The following is an 8,231-nucleotide window of genomic DNA, read 5'->3' on the forward strand; positions in this document are numbered from 1 at the left end:
TACCAGAAAAATTTACAATCGCATAGCCTCGGTTCTACTAATTTGATTTTTTTCGTTTTGGTCTCAAATAATTTAGCAAAATTTTCCTCTATTTTTCTACATTGGTGTGTGATTTTTCTTATGTTGTGTTTTCACTGTGTTACGGTTTAAATTGATACATTTATACTTTACACAACACTTGCATCTAAGTTAAGCCTGACTACTTTGTGTCAAGCTATTAGAGGGTTAAGCACAAGTTAATATGGGGTTTACTTGCGACTTCACCCTGACCGGAATTGTGGTTTCTGCTTGAGTAGGGTTTCACCCTCTTTCAACAAGTAACTCAATTTCCTATAGTATGTTTGTATTACAGAGTGGCAGTCATCACTGTGCTTGCAGTTATGGCTAGAATAAGTTTTCATGGGAATTTTTTTTTTTGGTATGCTAATAACTTTGGTGCCTTTTGATGACACTTCATGAAAATAAAAATAAAAATCACCCACCTCAGCTCCTTTTTGGAAAGTTTTAGAGTGTCCTGTCAAGCTGGTGCTGAAATAAAGTTCTGGGAATCTAAAACAATACAACAAGCAAATTGGCTGAATGGAAGTACACCAAATTTGGCAGAAAGCTAGATTTTTCCACTTAAAGTGTACTTTTTGTCATGTAGTACAAATCCATTCAGTAGAGTAGTCAATTGAGCTTTAACATGTATTGAAATCTAGATACTGTGCAGTACGACAAGTTGAAAGATAAAATCTCATTAGCTGCTGCCTCACATCAACAAACCTGTTTGGCAGCCATTTTTTACCTCAGGGACTTAGTCCCACTGCCATGAAACAAAAATTAAAAACAACATACAGGGGAGTGGGGTAGGGATAGCCTGACACCCTAGGCCTTTTACAGAGGGGGTCAAAAATAGATTTTTTTAATGTACACTGGTAAAAAATGTGTTTTAAAAAAAGGGTGGGCTCCCTTTTTCAGTAGGAATCCCCTGGGTGTGCCAATGGTGCATTGCTTTTTTATAATAAAAATAGGGGGAGGAGGGGCTTGTGTACCCAAATCCCTGATCCAATAATTGGCTCGTGGGACCCGATCCTCTGGGGCCCTCACCAAATCAATTTCTTTTTAATACCTTGGGAAGGGGGCCTGTGGTTACCCAGAGACACATTTGGCCCCAGGAATCCCAGCCCTTGGGCCGACAATGAGTAATGCCCTTACCTTGGTCAAGATCAGAAAGGCTCTCATCAGGGTGGGAGCACTAAACAACAGCCCTGCACAGTGTATTTCAATAAATAATAAATAGATAGGTGTTGACTGGGGACCCTGCAGGGTGCATTGTGCCTCACCCTCCTCAAATGCCCCAGCTGTAGAAAGTTGTGAGCATGCCAGCTGGGACCAGAGTACTCACCACACAAAAAAATAAAGAGAGGACATAGCAGCACAGGTGTGGGACCAGGGCACCCAAAATATAAAAAAATAGACCAAGGTGTGGGTGTGGGCTCCCTGTGCTGCCTTCAAAAATAGGGAAAAAAAAAGACAAATCAGTTTCAGGGTTGTCACTTCAGCATTGAAGAAGCGAGGCCTCTGATATATAATTCAGTGATCCCACATAGAATTGCCCCATAAAGTTTTGGGTGGGCTTTTAAAACAACATTACAATTCGTGTTGTGTCCCTATGACGGGGCAGGGGCACCACCAATAATTAAAATTGATTTTCTATGGGAGGCTGCCTGGACTACAGCAGCCCGCAAAGAAAAACTGTAAGTCTCCTGGGCCATTGAATGTATGACCCCAGGAGAGCTTACCATAATTGACAAAGCCTTCTGAGCTGGAGTAGATGCTCTTCAGCTGGAATGCAGGACCTCTTGTGGTTGGTTTTATGGCTGCATTTAGTGGCCTGAAGAGGGTTAAACAAAAGGTTAAAACCCACATTTACGATTGTTTCGAACACAAATGTTTGATTTTAATGTTGTTTTGTTAATTATCATTGAGCATTACAGTGTGTCTATTAATAACAATAAAACTGGATTGAGGTTAGTGATACATAATTGTGGTGATTTGTTTAAAAAAACGAATAGGTCTGCATTATAAAGATTGATGTGCTGACCCTTTGGTAAAGCTAATAGTCCTGTCTTTTATATGTTTGTGTTCTGATGCTTTGACAAAGCCAGTAGGTCTTCCTTACTTAAAAGAACACCGTTGGAGGTGGCATCATGTGTCTGGCCGTGACAAGGCCCCCAGCCAGGCAGAATCTTGCCACTCCCATCATGGGTGGGTGACAATTTTTATATACCTACAAGGTGGGTAAAGTCTCATTTGTGCAGCTCAGCGTGGTTGTAGTGGGGAAGTGGGTGGCCTTGCTTTACACATTGCCTCTGTGATAAGCCTGACATCTCCGTGCCAAGTTACCCAAGGGTGAGTGCAGGTTATACAGTGGGTCCACTGTATAACCTGCACTCACCCTTGGGTAACTTGGCACGGAGATGTCAGGCTTATCACAGAGGCAATGTGTAAAACAAGGCCACCCACTTCCCCACTACAACCACGCTGAGCTGCACAAATGAGACTTTACCCACCTTGTAGGTATATAAAAATGGTATTCAACACACACATTGTCAACACAGCATGAGTATCATGCAAATCTGGCCAATTGATGACGAAATGGGAGGGGAAAGGAAAGACAACAGCCGATCCCGAACAATTAGTAAAGAGGCGATTGGGTCCCAATAGGAGGTTTACTCAGAGGTCTGCAACACACAGGGGAGAATCACCTGGGTGGCCCGTTAGCCACTGTGGTGCCCAGCCCTGACAGACAGTCAGCAACACAAAATAGTTACCAATTTTGGCACCTCCGGATCAGGCATGTTGACTCGTTACACTTGACAATTCCAGTTGCACACAGTGAGTTAGTAGGCCTGCAGCCCCTTTATAAGGAGGCACAGCTTCTGGTGCACAAAGACTTGAGTTGCGGCTGACGCTTATGCTCCCACATGAAAAGTGCTCAGTGCTGTACCTCCACAAAATTGAGGCACAACATCAGGGTCCCGATGATCTGAATCTACCCCGACCATACCATCACTTCAAAGACAATTCCCAAGGTGATATCTCCTCAGGAGGAGCCACTAGTCTGGTGCATGATGACTTGAACTGCACCAGACACTCCCAGACACTCCCATGAAGAATGTAAATCCCGCACCTCTCTGGAATGAGGTAGAATGTCTAGTGCTCTATGACTTGAGTCAGTCAGGATTATCTGGTCACTCCGGGAACTTCATTTCCGTACCTCCCTGTAATGAGGCACAAAGTCTGCTGTGTGATGAATTTAGTCTCATCAGAGTCCCCGGTCACACTCTTTGACACAAGTTCAGCCATTTCATACGTGGCAGTGTATAGAACAACTCTGGTTGCACCCCTACCTCTGAGGGTTGCAACCTATGAAGAAGGCACAGCATGCAAGGCACATGCAGGCAAGGGTCACACAAGAGAAATGCAACTTTCTTGCAATATCTGGCAGCACTGGGTCCCGCAACAGGTGATCCCACTCACACCATAAGATGCCTCAGTGTGCAGCGGTGCCCGCGATAAAGGGCCACTCACCTGAAGTGTGGATAATAAATGTAGGCTCTGCACCAGGTAGTTTCTGTCTCCAGACACAATACTTAGTCCACGCTCATGCCACTACTGCCCGGTGGAGTCAAGCATACGATGTAGGCACAGAAGAGGTCACCACTCTCCATATGGTACTGGCAGACGATGTCAATCCCTCACAAGATGTCTTTTATGTCCCAGAGACCTCTGCAGAGAACAGGGGGCAGCCAACCTGCCCTGCACACCTCGGGTTACGACATAGCAGCAAGCAATCGGCTCAGGCCAGCCACAACGCAGGAAGGGTGTTGAGTTATCCTCCTGTGCACAACAGATTCCTCTGGCAGTGTGAACCACTTGGTCCAGCAGCACCGATCCTGCTTCACCATAGATGCAACTTTGCCTTGCTGAAGGATAATACTCTTAGTTATACTTAAGTCTACCTTTGAAGTTAGTAGTGGTTTAAAAGGTTTTCCTTTGATCCACAGCCGTCTCCCCTAAATTTCCTCCCCATCCGCCTAAGGACGTGGAATGTAGGTCTTTATCTTTAATGGGGTCATGTTCTGACTCTGAGAGGCCAAAACTTCTCCCTCCAATTGATCCGTCCCAGGACCCAAATGGCAGGGGTCCCACATTTTCCAGCTGTTGTTTGGGGAATGTACAAATCTGCTTTTCCCCGGCTCCAAGTGGATTGAAGCTGGATTTACAGGACACACAAAGCATTTTAAACTCTAGAAATGGCCACTTCCTAAAAGTGACATTTCTAGGGCATTGATAATAAAACTACATCTCCATTAGAGGGCGTTTGCCACTATGAGTCCAATGATACCAAACATCATGAGGTTGCTCCTCTATAATCCACTATTGCAGCCAGACCTAGTAAGACTCTTTTCTCCCATGTTACCTTATGGGCAGAACAGCTATCAATGGCAGTACCAATATGCCTGGGTGTTCTGCACCCCCTGGGCACATGTGGCCTGGCACACATACAAACCTGCAGAGGCAGGCTGGACACTTAGGTTACAGCTAATACAAGAAGGCAGGTTAACATTTATAGGCCTGCGCTATCAGGCTCAGCCCCTATTTTGGAATCCCCATGTGCAAGTGTGCACACCCTGGCACATGATGCCAGAACCAATATGTATATAGAAAACCACCAATATGCCAGGATGCTCATGTGGGCTAGGGCCATACTCACTATAGGGAGGATGCCCTGGTGCAGGTAGGCACCTAGAGGCCAGCTATGCCAGATTCTATATATATATATATATATATATATATATATATATATATATATATATATATATATATATATTTATTTATTTATAACCACCACTGCACCACTGTGTATGTGGGCACACCCTGGCCTATTGGGCCGGGCTCCATATCTCCAAAGGTTCTCTGGCACAAGTGCACAACCCGGGGTCTGCTATGGCTGGTCCAGCCTATGTTGGTCAGTACCACCACTCACCCAGTAGAGGACACATGCGCACTTCCACCCTGAACCTACAAGGGAACAGTGGCCATGGCTCAAAGGCCACTACTAGGAAACCATCCCATCCCATGGGTGCGGCCTACCCCCCTAGGTAGGGAACACCCAAATGGGTGGGTCTTCCCTACCAGATCAGAGTACCCTATGTTTACCTGCCCTGCCCTGTGTCTACTACCTGCCTTGTCTTCGGGCTCTTCATGGGAGACGTAAGGTTGGCTTAGGGTTGGCCCTTACATAGGGGCTGTCCCCTCGCCGAGTGCAGATGCACAGTCGCCCCTGCCAGCCTATCCAATCAGGCCTAAGACATGGTTGACAGGGTCTTCTAGGGAGTGGCATGCACAATGCAACACTCCGTACCTGCCCTGTGTATGTAGGGTACATTCTTTACAGAGTCCTCCTGGGTACAGCATCTCAACCAATGGTCATGCCCGCCCCTTTCTAACATAGTTAGGAAAGGGGTTTGAACTTTCCCATTGCCATACAGTGGAGCAGTGCCCAGAGCCCTAAGGTCACACACAGGGCATCAGGAAACACTTGGAGAAAAAAGCAAAAAGTTTTAGGAAAATACCCACTGATATTCTTACACTATGTTTAAAAATCTCAGCAAGTCACTGAAACAAACAAAGGTTAAAGTTACGTTATAGTTCGGTATTATAATAACATGTTACTTTACATTAAAAAAAAAAACCTCAGTACTTCACAAAGGATAAGGTGATTTTATACTTAGGTGAAAATGTCAGTTGAAACAATACATTTTAAACTCAAGGAACTACAGCTCATGCCCCTGACTTTCACTGCTTATGACCACATAAATTGCATCACTCCAAACATGTTTTGTCACATCATTGATAGGTATCCTGATGACATCTGAAAATACATAATTGATGACAACACTGTGCATGGTGTGGGCATGAGTATTAGCCTCTTGAGTGAACTATAACTTGTGAATTTTAGTGGATGTTAGAGTTTAAAAGTTGACATTTTGACTTAAATCTAACATCACTTTAGCCTTAGTTTTTTCAGTCACTATATATATATATATATATGTAAAGATACCAGGGCACTCCTGAAAGTAGTTCACAATGAATGAGAGTCTGATGTACCAGAAGATAGTTTTCACATGGCAGTAAACTTTAATTCCTTATGTTAGACATAACACATATTTATCCAGAATACAGCCAATACGTGTTTCGTCCAACAGGACTTTTTCAAGGCTGAAAAAAATAGAAAACGTTTTTTTTTGTGTGTAATAAAACCACAGAAGAAACAAGAAAGTTGCAGGCAAGAAACACAGAGAAAAAAGGTCAAAGGATTTCGAGATACCCTCATGCGGAGTGAGAATAAGGTTCTCCCAGATTGTGCCAGAGAGCGGTGCAAGAATGGAGTCAAAAGTGGTGAGAACTTATAAAAGGAAGCTAGCCAAGTCCAGAAGCATTCTTCGAGCAAAATATTAACCTTAAAAAAGAAGACTCAGAGTGAGACTCAGAAAACGGAATTCAAGAAGATATCAAATAGCTTGGTGTTGTGTAAGAAAGATAAGTGGAAAACCCCAAGTGGTAGCGCGGAGAGACCTAGCCCATAAAAGTAAACAAACAAAGCGTGTGCAAATGGCCGTCTATAGCAATATAAATAACAGTAAGCTTGACCTGTGGTCGAAATGATTAAATATATAAGTGAAGCTCTATAAGCCCTTAAAGCGGGAGGTAAGTATAGTGTGAACGTACCAGAATTGTAAACGATGGGACGTATACATATATAACCAATTGGATGAAAAATTAATTCCTGAAGCAACTAGTGGTGTTTCCTAATTTAAGGGTTCTTGAATTATGAAAAACGTTGAAGCCATGGAGGCAGCTCTCGATGAATCTAGGTATAATGTACAATGGAGGGCCCTGATAAGCCCATCAACCTAAAAACAGAAATCAAGATACAGCGTGAGGTAGAACCACCGATAGAATGCAACAACATTTAGAAAGAAAGTGCACATAAGCAAACATAAAAAGTAAAATCAGAGATTGTTTGCTCTAGAAAGTCAGCGATCCGGCAATAGTTCAAACGAATAATTTAAACTATGGGGATAGTCAAAATGGCCAAACCAGTGCATTGTAACTAGAAACAGGAGGATGTGGGGTGACCAAAATGGTCCAATAGAGCTATGAATAACGTATGGCTCAGTCTCTGTCTCTGTGTAGTCTAAAATAAAAATGAGCCATATAGGTATGTAGATATCAAAAAGAAAAAACCAAGAGAAATGTCAAAACAACCCGATATGGCGGTTGCACATAGTAGCAGCCGAAGTGTTGGACGGTATTAATATCTAGCGCTGTCAATAAGTAGAAAAGAACTACGGGACAAATATACTGTCCCGAACAACTTACCTGTACTCTTGAGGTCCCTGAAAGTCGGAAAGCGAAGTCGGCGTGCGTGCGCTGTAACCGAAAATGACCCCACGGCCGCCATATTTATCGTATGTAATTACAATTGGCATCGAAGAAGGACTAAACAAAAAAGGAGAGAAAGGCCCTACGACTGATGCCCTGGGAGACAACGGGGGTCATCTTGAAGAGTAAAGAAAGGGCTTTAAAGGATGTTGCGTTTGCGCTATGTAGGGAGATAACACATGGGTCAATAGAAAGGGCACTGCAAGGAAAAGCCTTTCCTGATAGAAGTGTCGTACTGTGAGGATATATAAAGGAGAACCCACTAAGGAAGAAGCCGTATGATATAAAAATTACAGAGCTGTGAGAGAAAAACACCGAGCTACAGATTAGCAGGGTGTGGTGATAAAGACTGAGAGGTGAAAAAAGAGACTAGACGGTGAGTCAAAGAAAAGGAAAGTCAACAGGCACATAATCAAAAACAGAAAACAATAGGTTGTCTACCTACATGGGATGACAGTGCTTATAACAATGCATGACGCTGGGGTCAAACAGAAATAACCCCTATGAGTAGCTCACTGCTACAGGAACATATGTAAGAAAGCTAAAAAAAAATGCAGGTCAATCATACACAAAGAATACACACTGATGTAAACAATGATATATATATATACATTTGTAGGTTACATCATACAGTTCAAAAAAGGCTAGAGCATAATCATACATAACGAGGCAAAATATGAAATCATAAGAAACTGTGTAGGTCCTTATGAATCTTTTGGCCATTTTCCACGGCC

At 43.3% G+C, this 8,231-nt stretch overlaps 1 long non-coding RNA gene across 1 annotated transcript; it reads right to left on the bottom strand.

Annotated features, from left to right (window-relative positions):
- Positions 1 to 6,166: 6,166 nt before the first annotated feature.
- Positions 6,167 to 7,520, bottom strand: LOC138300465 (uncharacterized). The gene is made up of 3 exons (XR_011204945.1): positions 7,435 to 7,520; positions 6,781 to 6,965; positions 6,167 to 6,270 (listed from the first exon to the last, which is right to left on the bottom strand). It is a non-coding gene; the product is annotated as an uncharacterized lncRNA (long non-coding RNA).
- Positions 7,521 to 8,231: the final 711 nt, after the last annotated feature.

Source organism: Pleurodeles waltl, chromosome 6, assembly GCF_031143425.1.
Source record: "Pleurodeles waltl isolate 20211129_DDA chromosome 6, aPleWal1.hap1.20221129, whole genome shotgun sequence".
Classification (NCBI taxonomy): Eukaryota; Metazoa; Chordata; class Amphibia; order Caudata; family Salamandridae; genus Pleurodeles; species Pleurodeles waltl.